The sequence below is a fragment of the Marmota flaviventris genome, chromosome 10, assembly GCF_047511675.1.
Source record: "Marmota flaviventris isolate mMarFla1 chromosome 10, mMarFla1.hap1, whole genome shotgun sequence".
NCBI classification, from domain to species: domain Eukaryota; kingdom Metazoa; phylum Chordata; class Mammalia; order Rodentia; family Sciuridae; genus Marmota; species Marmota flaviventris.
In genome coordinates, this window is record NC_092507.1 from 9,692,305 (window position 1) to 9,706,161 (window position 13,857).

Genomic DNA, 13,857 nt, shown 5'->3' on the forward strand with positions numbered 1-13,857 from the left:
TGTCCTGAGGTGAAGTGACTTTCTTGTAGACAGCAGGTGACTGAGTCCATTGGAAAAGAAAATCTATTCAGTCACTTTACATCTTGTAACTGGGGAGTTTAATCCATTTACATTCAAGGTTTATGTTGAGAGGTGCAGGATTATTTCTGACTGGTCTTACTTGGTTCTGTTTGTTTTTCTGATTGTTCTTTAGGTCTCTTTCTCTCTTTTCCTCTCTCACTCTCTCATCTGTCTCTGTGGGATGGTGTTTTCTTCTGGGATCAGCTTTGATTTCCTTCTTTGTCATTTGTGAACATGCTGTCATTTTTTTTCTTGGTGGTTACTCTGAGCTTTAGAAATATTTTATAGATTTTAAAGACTCTTTTGAGCTGAACACAGCCTAATTCTGTCCACACACAGTGCTCTGGATATGGGCCTTTTCCCTGCAATCTGTGCTCTGGTTTCCTTGATTTCCTTCTTCTGTTTTTGTGCATTCATCATCTTCTTATTGTGGCTCTGCTTAATACTCACCGTTTTGCCTTTAATTATCCTATTAGTGATTTGAAAGTCTAAATAACATTGTTATGTAAGCCAGGCACAGTGCTGTATGCATGAAATCCCTCAGAAAGCTGAGGCAGGAGGACCCTGAGTTCAAAGCCAGCCTCAGCAATGGTGGGGTGCTAAGCAACTCAGTGAGACCCTGTCTGTAAATAAAATACAAAATAGGGTGGGGATGTGGCTCTGTGGTTGGTTGCCCCTGAGTTCAGTCCCTGGTACCCCTATAAAAATAACCATGGTTGCTGGGTGGAAACATGGAGGGCTCCAGCTCCCCAGAGGTGAAAACCATAGGTGGAAAGTATAATCCATAGCCCCAACATGCCCCAAGGCCAGTCTTGAGACCCTTGCAGCTGCAGCAATTTTCTCCTCCCAGGAGAAGCTTTACTCCTCTGTGTGGTGCAAAACACCTGAGAAACTGCTGTGGTCCATTTCTGAAAACAGCTTCTACCTCAAAGCCTGTCCAGAGGGAGGGGCCATGACCCTTGTCTTTGGAAAAACCCACAGAGCACTCCTAGGCACATACCCACCCTGCTGAGTTGTTTGTCTGCAAATAACAGGAGAGATCTGAGGCACCAGGTGTCCCTGACTCAGTTAGGCTAGGTGAAGACCCATAGCAACCCCCTAGCAACCACCAATCAGCATGAGACAGGGAAAATACCTGGGATGCCAGATGACCCCCCAGTAGTGTATGATTGTTGATAACATGTTGGGAAACCATGTAGTTCAGCACGTACACCCCTCATGGCCTAAACCAATCAGTTCAAAGGAATCCCCCTCTGGTACTAACCAATCACCCCTACCCAACTTGTTCCCGCCAGGGAATGTGCTAATCAATGTTAAGAGTTTTTGCTTGACTTTCCCGTGTTATGGAATGACTTGCTGTGTGATGTTGTGACACAGAGAGTATCCCCCCAAAACCTATAAAATCTCACTGAACTAAGGGCCGGGACTCACTCCCTGGGACTGCTGCACTGGGAATGGTTGTGAGTCCAGGCTCGAGCTTGCAATAAAGACTCTTGTGTGGTTGCATCGGATTCAGCTCCGGGAGGTCTATTGGGGTCCCACGAATCTGGCATTACACACCAGCCTTGGGTACCATTGCCTAGGGCTACCTCCTGGGTTTGTCAAGCTGCCCAGGGTCATTCAAGTGCAAGCCAGCCTTTTCCACCTCAGTGGCAGAGTCCTCTGATGGTGTTCTTGTTAATTTCTTATAGTGAACATGGTCCTCTCAGCAGCCTTCTGGAAATGGAAACAGGTCTCAGGCCATGTTCCAACACTACCCAAGCCTGCCAGTTGTTTCTTAGCAAGCCCTGCCAGGGAGCACCTCTACAGCCCCACCTCCCTGCTCTCCCCTAGATCAAGGAGATGAGTTGTCTCCCACCTCCCTTCTGTGGAAACCTCCCAGCAGAAAATTCTGAACATCTCCCCACACCCCTTCCCACTCTAGTGGCTTGCTCATAAGGTTATTCCAAGAGACCTGACAAAATGTCAGACTGAAAGACTGTAGGACAGAAAGGACAGGACTCTTTGAATTTGGAAAAGCCCTTGAAAAAGGAAGACCCTTGAGGAGGAAAGTTGAACTGTGTCCTGGGTGGGATGGCACCTCCCTGGGTTATGGAAACTGAGCTAAAACCAGTCATTGTCAGAAGACCTTTGCAGCCAGAGAGGGCTTCTGGAACTGCATTTTGTCAATGATTATCTAGGATTGAGGAAATGCTAATTATCAGAATATACTTGGAAAATACTTGAGTATGGGGAAAAGGGCTAATTAATTCATTGGATGGATTAATCCACTGATTAGATTACAACTTTCATGATCTGATCATTTCACATCTTGCATTAATACAGGAGCTTTTGGGGGACACCTCATATCCAAACTATGACAGGGACACATGCCTTTGACCCATGTCTACTTCTCCCCAACTTCCCCAAGAGCCCATAGCTCCCACCCTCAGTGGATTATGGAGACTAGACCCTCTGGCTACTAAGGTCCTCTGACAAGATTGGTTTTAGCTGGATGGGAGGCAACTCATCACCTTGAACTAGGGGAGAGCAGGGAGGTGGGCTGGAGAGGTTCCCCCTGGCAGGGCTTGCTAGACAATTGATAGGCTTGGGAAGAATTGGAACATGGCCTGAGCTCTGTTTCCATTTCCAGAAGGCTGCTGAGAGGACCATGTTCCCCAGAGGGAATCAACAAGAAGCTGGAACACCACCAGAGGAATCATTGCCACCAAGGTGCAAAAGACTGGCTTACACTTGAGTGACCTTGGGCAGCTTGTCACACCCTGAGGTGGCCCTGGGCAACTTGACCGAGGTTGCCCTTTTGCACCACACAGAGGAGTAAAGCTCCTCCTGAGCAGGGAAGAAACCTGCAGTGGCAAGGGTAGTAAGACTGGCCTTGGGGGAGTTGGGGAGTTGAGGCCCTGGGTTCCCAGGGGCCACAGGCAGCCAGGCTCTGCCTGCACCAGGGGTCACAGGAGCTCTAGTCCAGGAAGAAACAACACCCAGCAGGACAGCTAGATTCACCAACAGCCGGGGTCCAGTTTTCTAGTTTCATCTCCCCAGGGCCCTCCAAGATGCCTCATTTCTCAGATGGAGAAGCCAAGGTCCAGAGGCATGGTGAAGTGTGCCAGCACCTTCATATCTGGCTGAGACAGACCTCAAAGTGAGCCCCACAAGAGTCAAGGCTAACAATGGTTTGCCTTCAAGTTCAAGCTCTCCAAGCATCAGGACACTGCCCAAGTGCACCACTGGCACCTACATGCTGTCCCACAACAAAAACAAACAAAATCACTTTCGGGGGTTGGCGAGGTCTGGTTTCGAATTAACTTTCATGTCTGCTTTCCAGAGTCAGCGCCAATCACAGAAACCAAATCTGAAGTCAGAGCCACCTGTAAATCAGTGTCAAATGAGCCACCAGGGGGCAGGCTTGTCTCAGGGTGTCCCCTTTCCCCCAAGCAATTTTCTACTGCTGGGTTCTGGTCTAGAGCCAGATGTCATTGTGCCCCTAGAGGGAATGGTCAGCTCGTGAGTGGACTCTGCCTCAGGTCTGGGTTGTCCACTTGCCCTTAGATGTTTTCTTTTTCTTTCTCTCTTCTTCTCCTCCTCATTCTCGTTCTGCCCACCCCCCCTTTCTCCTCCCCACCCCTCTTTTTTTTGGTACTGGGGAATGAACTCTGGAGTGCTTAACCACTGAGACACATCCCCAGTCCTTTTTATTTTTTATTTTGGACAGGGTCTCCCTAAATTGCTTGGGACCTTGCTAAGTTATTAAGGCTGGCCTTGAAATTACAATCCTTGTGCCTCAGCCTCCCAAGCCCTTGACTGCTCTCATGCCCACTCTGTTGTCTTTGAATGTCAAACAATAGCAGTCACCAGGCACGGAGGATATATTATGCATACAGTTTGGGTTCATTATTTTTATCTGAATTCGACATTACCACATTACCATTGTACCCATTTGATAAGAGGAAAAGACAGATTCAGAGATGGGCAGTGACTCCTTCAAGGCCACACAGCCTAGGAGGAGTAGGACTGAAATTCCCACGTCTATCAACATTCTTGGCTGTTACATTATACTGTCCCTGTCCTCAGCGAGTTCCAGCAGCAGCACCTCCTCTGGGAACTTGTTAGAGAAACCGTTTCTCTGCCCACCTCAGACCTGCTGATCCACTCCGGTGGACCAGTGACCCTGGGTTAACAGGACCCCCGGGGGAGTCTGGTGCTGATGGAGGCTGAGTGAAGCTGGGCATAGGAAAAGCCACCTCCTTGGGGAGATGGAAAACCCTCCCCTCACTCAAATGGAGCTGCTGCTACTAGTTGTGCACCCAGATTTGTTGATCGGTGGCCATGTCGACTTTTGGACATTTGCTACTCCAGCTCAAGTACTTCTACTGCCTTGGTGTTCACGGTCCCTTGTTGTTGAGAGCCACAGCCGAAGGGGCCCCAGCAAACTTTCAGACTGCCAGCTGATGATTGGCTCACAGCGGCCCCAGCAACATCTAGCTGATTGGCACCTCTGCGGTGATGCTCATTGGAGATGCTCATTGAGCTGTTTCCCTGCCCTTTCAGACCACGGAGCTGCTCACTGGGGGACTTTTTTGGCTCCACCCACACAACCCAGCCAATCAGCCCAAGATCAGGAGGACTGTGGGAGGTGGAGAGGCTGGTGGTTGTGGGAGAGGCTTGCGGGAAGCTGGTGGGGGCAGTTGGGCTCTGAGGGTTTTTCCTGAGGAGCTGTTTTGTTTGACATGTGTGGTTCTAAAAATAAAGTTAGTTTCTTTTGACAAGTGGCTCCTGAATTGTGCCCAGCCAGACTGCGGCATTTGGTGGCTCGCACTGGGAACAACTGAGGGTAAGTCATAAGGTAAATTGCTCGCCCCTGAGGGCAGGGTGAGAGGATGGGTAGCCATTTTAAGATTCCTCTCTTGTTTTGCTTCACTTTTGTTTTAAGTTGCCTGTCCCTGGAGATGAGTGAGACGGGGAAAATACGCTCACATCTGAGGAAAAACTATTTGCATCTGAGGAACAGATAGGGAGAAAGGACGGATGCACATGTCAGGAGGATAGAAAGGCTATAATGATTTTTTGTTTTTCCCTTTTTATTTCATTCTGTCTCTGTTTTGTTTGGCGTCATCTTGTTGGGTTGTATTATAGTAGAAATATGGGATCAGAAATTAGTAAAAAACAAACCGAAAGAGTGTTAAGTAAATTGTTAGAGGAAGGAGGCATCCCAGTAAAATCAAGAGCAGTCAGGGCATATGTTGATACAATACAAAACTGTAGCCCATGGCTTTTTGAGGAGGAGTTGTTGAATATATCACAATGGAACCATCATGGAGAAGATTTAAAAAGAATAGAAAAGAACAGCCCAGGGACTCTGCCAGTTGGCACATTGCCATTGTGGACGTTCGTATCTTGTTTGCTTTGTCCAAAGCCTTCAATTCAGACAAAGGTAGAGGAAGGAGAAGACATATTGATTCAAGTAAAAGAGAAGGTCTCTCAAGTTAGTCAGAAAGAGGAAAAGATTCAAGTAAAAGAGAAGGTCTTTTGAGCTAGTCAGACAGAGGAAGGAAGTTTAGAGCAGAAAAAGCCATCAGGGGAAAAGTTACAACAGGAGACTGCTACTAACATCTTTCTATCACCAGAGGACGTAAATGTCCAACTAACAAGGCCACCTCCATATGCTTCTCCATGCTTTAAATTTCAAAACAGTGAAGCAGCTAAAAGAGGCTGTAACAACCTATGGTCCTCAAGCACCCTTCACTGTAAGCTTGGTTGAATCCATTAACAACATGAACATGATGCCAGCAGATTGGGCTAATATGTGTAAAGCTGTGCTAAATGGAAGACAATACCTGTTATGGAAGGTTGCCAATGAGGAATTTTGCAAGGAGATGTCTAGGTGAAATGCAGCAGTTGGTTATCCTCAGAGAAATCTAGATATGTTGTTAGGAAAGGGACCTTTTGAGGATCAGCAGCAAAAAATTGCATATGATCCTGGCATATACACACAAATTGCTGCAGAGGCGGTTAGGGCATGGAAGACTTTACAAGGACATGGAGGTTTACAAGGTAAATTATCTAAGGTAATACAAGGAGCTACTGAATCTTACGCTGAATTTGTAGATAGGCTTATTCAAACAGCTACCAGAGTTTTTGGGAATACAGAACAAGCAATGCCATTAATAAAACAACTGGCTTATGACCAAGCAAATTGTTGGTGCAGAGAAATCATTAGACCATGGAAACATGAAGATTTAAACACATATATTAAATTATGTAGAGACATTAATGAACAAGAGCAAGTCGTGGCAGCTGCAGTAAAACAGGCTTTAGATGCTAGAGACATCAATGAACAAGGGCAAATTGTGGCAGCTGCAGTAAAACAGGCTTTAGATGCCAGGCCAAGAACATGCTACAATTGTGAACAAACAGGACATTTTAAAAGGAATTGCCCCATAGGAGGAGGGTTTAACAAAACTAGGTATCAAAGGAGTAGAATACTGGGTATTTGCCCACGATGCCATAGAGGGAGACATTGGGCTAATGAATGCCATTCTCAAACCATCATAGAGGGTACTACATTATCAAAAAATGATCAAGGACCAGGTGTTTATCCACGATATTGTGGAGAAAGGCATCGGGCTCCGTTGCCAAAAAATGGACAGGGGGGCCCAATGCTCTGGGGCCCAAAACCACAAATATACGGAGCAATGGAGGAACCCAGCAACCCCATCAGGTTAGTGCCCAGGACACATTGTCCATCAGATCCCTCATCAGACAAACCAGAGGGAGTGCAGGGTTGGACATCTGTGCCTCCACCAGAGCAGTACTAACTCCAGAGATGGGAGTTCAAATCATTCCCACAGGGGTAAAAGGACCTCTTCCCAATGGAACAGTAGGCTTATTATTGGGACTCAGCTCTTCTACTCTAAAAGGACTTACGGTAAGTCCTGGCATAATTGATCCCGATTATGAAGGTGAAATAAAAATTATAGCCAGTTCTCCAAAGGGTATATCAGTAATTTCACCAGGAGATAGAATAACACAGTTACTAATAATACCAAGCCTACATGATAAATTTTCCAGTCATGCTGTAGAAAGAGGTTCCAAGGGATTAGGCTCCACAGGTGTAGATTGGGCTATGCTTTTGTTAAATTTAGATTCTTGCCCCATGCTAAAACTAAATATTTAAGGACATGAATTTAATGGGCTCCTGGATACAGGTGCAGACTTTAGCATCATCTCTCGTCAAGAATGGCCAAAACATTGGCCATTACAACAAGCCACTCAAACGCTTTGAGGCCTAGGAGTGGCGACTACTCCCCATAGAAGTGCAATGGTATTAGATTGGAAGGATCCTGAAGGATGTGAAGGAACTATACAGCCATATGTATTGGATCATCTTCCTGTAAATTTATGGGGATGAGATGTCCTAGATCAATTAGGTTTGACATTAACAAATAACATCAATCAAAATGCACCCAATATTATGACTAGACAAGGTTTTAGGAAAGGAAAAAGATTAGAAAAACAAGAACAAGGTATAGCAGCACCAATACAAATAGATGAAGGAACAGACAGACATGGAATGGATTTTCAGAAAGGGCCACTGAGACAATAAAAATTACTTGGAAATCAGAACGACCAGTATGGGTTCCTCAGTGGCCCCTGACTAAAGAAAAGATACAAGTAGCCCATGACCTGGTCAAACAACAATTAGTGGAAGGACATATACAACCTTCTGTATCTCCCCATAATACTCCCATTTTTGTCATCAAAAAGAAATCTGGTAAATGGAGATTATTGCAAGATTTAAGAGCCATTAATAATGAGATGGTTATTATGGGACCTGCTCAATTGGGGATTCCTCAATTGTCTGCTTTGCCAAAAACTTGGTATGTTTTAGTTATAGATATTAAAGATTGTTTTTTTTTTTCAATTCCAATTCATCCTGAGGATAGTTCACGTTTTGCATTTACTATCCCTGCACTGAATCATGAAGGTCCTGATCAGAGATATGAATGGAAAGTACTCCCTCAAGGAATGGCTAACAGCCCAACTATGTGTCAAATTTATGTTAACAAAGTAATCCAGCCACTTAGAAATCAAAATCCTGAACTACAAATATTTCACTATATGGATGTTAAAAACACATTGCTAGAATGTTATGCCACAATTACAAACTTATTAAAAATTATAATCTAGAGAAAGCAATACAATTAAATTTTCCAATTAATTATTTAGGAGTTCTATTATCCTCAACCATGGTCCATCCACAAAAATTCAAATATGAGTAGATCAACTCAAATCACTTACTGACTTTCAAAAGTTATTAGGAGACATAAATTCGATAAGGCCTTACCTAGGTATACCAACAAGAGAGTTGGGACCTTTATTTGATATCCTAAAAGGTCCATCAGATCCAAGTTCACCCCGAATGTTAACACCTGAAGCAAGAAAGGCATTAAAAATCATTGAAACATATATGGAAAATATGCATTTGGATAGAATTGATATAAGTTTGCCTTTATTATTTATTGTACTACCAACAAAAAATATTCCTACAGGAGTACTTTGGCAAGAAGGTCCATTATTATGGATACATTTATTTTATTCTCCTAACACTATTCTTACTAGGTATCCTGAGGCTGTAGGACAATTAATACTCAGAGGAATAAAAGCAGCAAAGGGAGTGTTTGGAATTTCTCCCAATAAAATTATTACTCCATATACTACGAATCAAATTGATGAGTTAGCTAATGAGTTAAATACTTGGGCAATAATCATGTGCAAATCTAATGTTTCATTTGATAACCACTTACCATCTAATCCTTTATTGTCTTTTTAGTCATCGCATCCTGTAATTTTTCCAAAAATGACAATAAAAACCCCTATCATGAATGCTCCAAATATATTCACTGATGGGTCAAATAATGGTACAGCAGCAATAGTTACCCCTGATCAAACTTTTACATTTTTAGTACCCAAACAATCAGCTCAAAAGGTAGAGCTTAATGCAGTATTACAAGCTTTTGTGATGTTTAAAGATTCTGTATTTAATTTATTTTCCGATAATCAGTATATAGTTAATGCTATAGTATCCCTTGAAGATGCTGGTAGGATTTCCCCTTCCTCTACTGTTTTCTCTTTGCTTTCCACTATACAAAGTCTAATCTGGGACAGAAAAGATCCGTTCTTTATAGGACATATCAGGCCACATACAGGATTGCCTAGAGCCCTTAGTTTGGGCAATGATTTAGCAGATAAAACTACACATGACATACATATTTTCTCTACACTAGAAGAAGCTACAAATTTTCATAAAAAGTTCCATGTCAATGCTAATACATTACAAAAGTGTTTAAAAATAACTAAGGAACAAGCTAGACAAATAATAAAACAATGTCAAAATTGTGTGACCTTTTTACCACAAGTTAATCTTGGAGTCAATCCTAGAGGATTGATACCTAACCATATTTGGCAGATGGACGTCACACACTTGCCAGAATTTGGAAAATTAAAATATTTGCATGTTACAGTTGATACTTCTTCTGGATTTTTGATGGGCTCCCTTCATGCCGGAGAAAAAACTAAAGATGTTATAGCTCATTGCTTACAAAATTTTGCCAATGTGGGCGTTCCAAAACAGTTAAAAACAGATAATGGTCCTGGTTATACTTCTACCTCTTTTAAACAATTTTGCTCATCATTTGGCATTACTCATATAACAGGAATCCCATACAATCCACAGGGACAAGGCATAGTTGAAAGAGCTCATCAAACTATTAAAATGTACTTATTAAAGCAAAAAGAAGGAATTGGGAAGGGGTATATATTCCCCAAAGATAAACTTAAAATAACCCTTTTTACTCTAAACTTTTAAAATTTGGATTCATCAGGGCTTAGTGCTGCAGAAAGGCATATGTGTCCAAAAATGTACATAAGCCCAAGGTACTTTGGAAGGATATTCTAACAGGACAATGGAAAGGTCCTGACCCAGTAATTGTCTGGAGTCGGGGGTCTGTTTGTGTGTTTCCACAGGGAGAACAGCAGCCGATTTGGATTCCAGAGAGATTAACCAATTTCCACAGGGAGAACAGCAGCCAATTTGGATACCAGAGAGATTAACCAAGGTCCTGACCAGTGATTATCTGGAGTCGGGGGTCTGTTTTTGTGTTTCCACAGGGAGAACAGCAGCCGATTTGGATTCCAGAAAGATTAACTAAAGCGATTTCTACAGACCAAAAAGAAGATGATTTTGCTCAAATCCATAACACCTGATATCCAGAACTCCAGTTTGGCTACCCTTACATCTGTGACAGAACCAGGATGCTTTTTTCAATATTGATTTTATTATTGCCCTTTCCCACATCATGAAGTTCTATTTTGTTTTTTGAGCTCATACAGACCTAGGTTAATGTTTTGCTGATCAGTTCTATTTTTTGACTATAGAGTTTTTAAACATTGCAATGGAGATTTCATCTGTAAAAAGTTATAAGGCCTTTACTATCATGTTATGTGTTGTGTGCACACTTGTGTTTTATGTTGTATGTTTGTATGTACTGTTGAGAGCCACAGCCGAAGGGGCCCCAGCAAACTTCCAGCTGCCAGCAAACTTCCAGCTGCCGGCTGATGATTGGCTCACAGCGGCCCCAGCAACATCTAGCTGATTGGCTCCTCTGCGGTGATGCTCATTGGGCTGTTTCCCTGCCCTTTCAGACCACGGAGCTGCTCATTAGGGGACTTCTTTGGCTCCGCCCACGTGACCCAGCCAATCGGCCTCAAGAGCAGGAGGATTGTGGGAGGTGGAGAGAAGCTTGTGTGGGAGAGAGAGGCTTGTGGAAAGCCGGTGGTGGCAGTTGAGGCTCTGAGGGTTTTTCCTGAGAGGCTGTTTTGTTTGGAGTGTGTGGTTCCAAAAATAAAGTTAGTTTCTTTTGACAAGTGGCTCCTGAATTGTGCCCAGTCAGACTGCGGCATTTGGTGGCTCGCACGGGGAGCGACTGAGGGTAAGTGAAACTGCTCGCCCCTGAGGGCAGGGCGAGAGGATGGGTAGCCATTTTAAGATTCCTCTTTTATTTTGCTTCACTTTTGTTTTAAGTTGCCTGTCCCTGGAGATGAGTGAGACGGAAGAAAAACCGCTCACATCTGAGGAAAAACTATTTACATCTGAGGAACAGATAGGGAGAAAGGACGGATGCACATGTCAGGAGGATAGAAAGGCTATAATGACTTTTTGTTTTTCCCTTTTTATTTCATTCTGTCTCAGTTTTGTTTGGCGTCATCTTGTTGGGTTGTATTACAGTAGAAATACGGGATCAGAAATTAGCAAAAAACAAACTGAAAGAGTGTTAACTAAATTGTTAGAGGAAGGAGGCATCTCAGTAAAATCAAGAACAGTCAGGGCATACGTTGATACAATACAAAAATGTAGCCCATGGCTTTTTATGGAGGAGTTGTTAAATATATCACAATGGAACCATCATGGTGAAGATTTAAAAAGAATAGAAAAGAAAAGCCCAGGGACTCTGCCAGTTGGCACATTGCCATTGTGGACATTCATATCTTGTTTGCTTAGTCCAAAGCCTTCAGTTCAGATAAAGGTAGAGGAAGGAGAAGACATAATGATTGAAGTAAAAGAGAAGGTCTCTCAAGTTAGTCAGACACAGGAAAAGATTCAAGTAAAAGAGAAGGCCTCTCAAGTTAGTCAGACAGAGAAAGAAAGTGTAAAACAGAAAAAGCCATCAGGGGGGAAGTTACAACAGGAGACTGCTACTAACACCTTTCTATCACCAGAGGATGTAAGTGTCCAACTAGCAAGGCCACCTCCATATGCTGGGAGGTCCCCAACCCCCACAGTTGATAGTTGGGATCCTGAGACAAGATCTCAAATATTAACATGCCCTGTATTTGAGGCAGGAGGGCAGCGATTTTACCAAGTTTTAAATTTCAAAACAGTGAAGCAGCTAAAAGAGGCTGTAACAACCTATGGTCCTCAAGCACCCTTCACTGTAAGCTTGGTCGAATCCATTAACAACTTGAACATGACGCCAGCAGATTGGGCTAATATGTGTAAAGCTGTGCTAAATGGAGGACAATACCTGTTATGGAAGGTTGCCAATGAGGAATTTTGCAAGGAGACGGCTAGGTGAAATGCAGCAGCTGGTTATCCTCAGAGAAATCTAGATATGTTGTTAGGAAAGGGACCTTATGAGGATCAGCAGCAAAAAATTGCATATGATCCTGGTGTATATGCACAAATTTCTGTAGATGCAATTAAGGCATGGAAGACTTTACAAGGACATGGAGGTTTACAAGGTCAATTATCTAAGGTAATACAAGGAGCTAATGAACCTTATGCTGAATTTGTAGATAGGCTTATTCAAACAGCTACCAGAGTTTTTGGGAATACAGAACAAGCAATGCCATTACTAAAACACCTGGCTTATGAGCAAGCGAATCATTGGTGCAGAGATATCATTAGACCATGGAAACATGAAGATTTAAACACATATATTAAATTATGTAGAGACATTAATGAACAAGAGCAAGTCGTGGCAGCTGCAGTAAAACCGGCTTTAGATGCCAGAGACATTAATGAACAAGGGCAAATTGTGGCAGCTGCAGTAAAACAGGCTTTAGATGCCAGGCCAAGAACATGCTACAATTGTGAACAAACAGGACATTTTAAAAGGAATTGCCCCATTGGAGGAGGGTTTAACAAAACTAGGTATCAAAGGAGTAGAATACCAGGTATTTGCCCACGATGCCGTAGAGGGAGACATTGGGCTAATGAATGCCGTTCTCAAACCACCATAGAGGGTACTCCATTATCAAAAAATGAACAAGGACCAGGTGTTTATCCACGATATCATGGAGAAAGGCATCAGGCTCCATTGCCAAAAAATGGACAGGGGGGCCCAATGCTCCGGGGCCCAAAACCACAAATATACGGAGCACTGGAGGAACCCAGCAACCCCATCAGGGTAGTGCCTAGGACACATTGTCCATCAGATCCCTCATCAGACAATCCAGAGGGAGTGCAGGGTTGGACATCTGTGCCTCCACCAGAGCAGTACTAACTCCAGAGATGGGAGTTCAAATCATTCCCACAGGGGTAAAAGGACACCAACCTGGGTGACTCTCCTGAGGAGAGCAATGGAGTTCCTCTTTGGGAAGTTCCTTCAGAGGAGGAATAAGGCACTGTCATTTGTCTATGTTCCCTGAATTCTTTTCACCTTTAATCAGCAGGGCCACCTTAGGAAGAAGGCCAGGAAGGTTTTTGAAAGTCTATATTTGTTAAATTCATAATTTTGATCTGATACACCTAGGTTAATATGTTTTTCTGATTACATTCTGCTTTGTTCTAAGGCCAATTCACAAGGGTTAATTCTCAGTCTAATAGGTTTTTAACAAATAACCTACAAGGCTTTTGTCTGTCTGTTTTGTGTAGGTGCACCAGTGTACTGTCCATCAACATGTATTGCTGTGTCTACATATATTTGATACTAAATATTGACATATGAGCTCATAAATTAAAATTTAAAAAATGGATCCAAATACTGTTGCTTCATATGATTTAAAACTTTCAATTAAAATTGGGTAAATAAATAAAGGTAAAAATGTCTTTAAACTTACTAATGCAACTTAAACAAGTTACAGATTTGTTTCTAGGTGGTCAAAGAGTTGTTAATAAAAAGTTAATGTCTATAAAGTGTTTAATATCCATTGTCTCTAGGATTTTGCTTCAATCGGAAAAAATTACAAATGCTATTCAATGCACTTGTTTTATACCTTTTTTAAAAAATGTAAATTAGA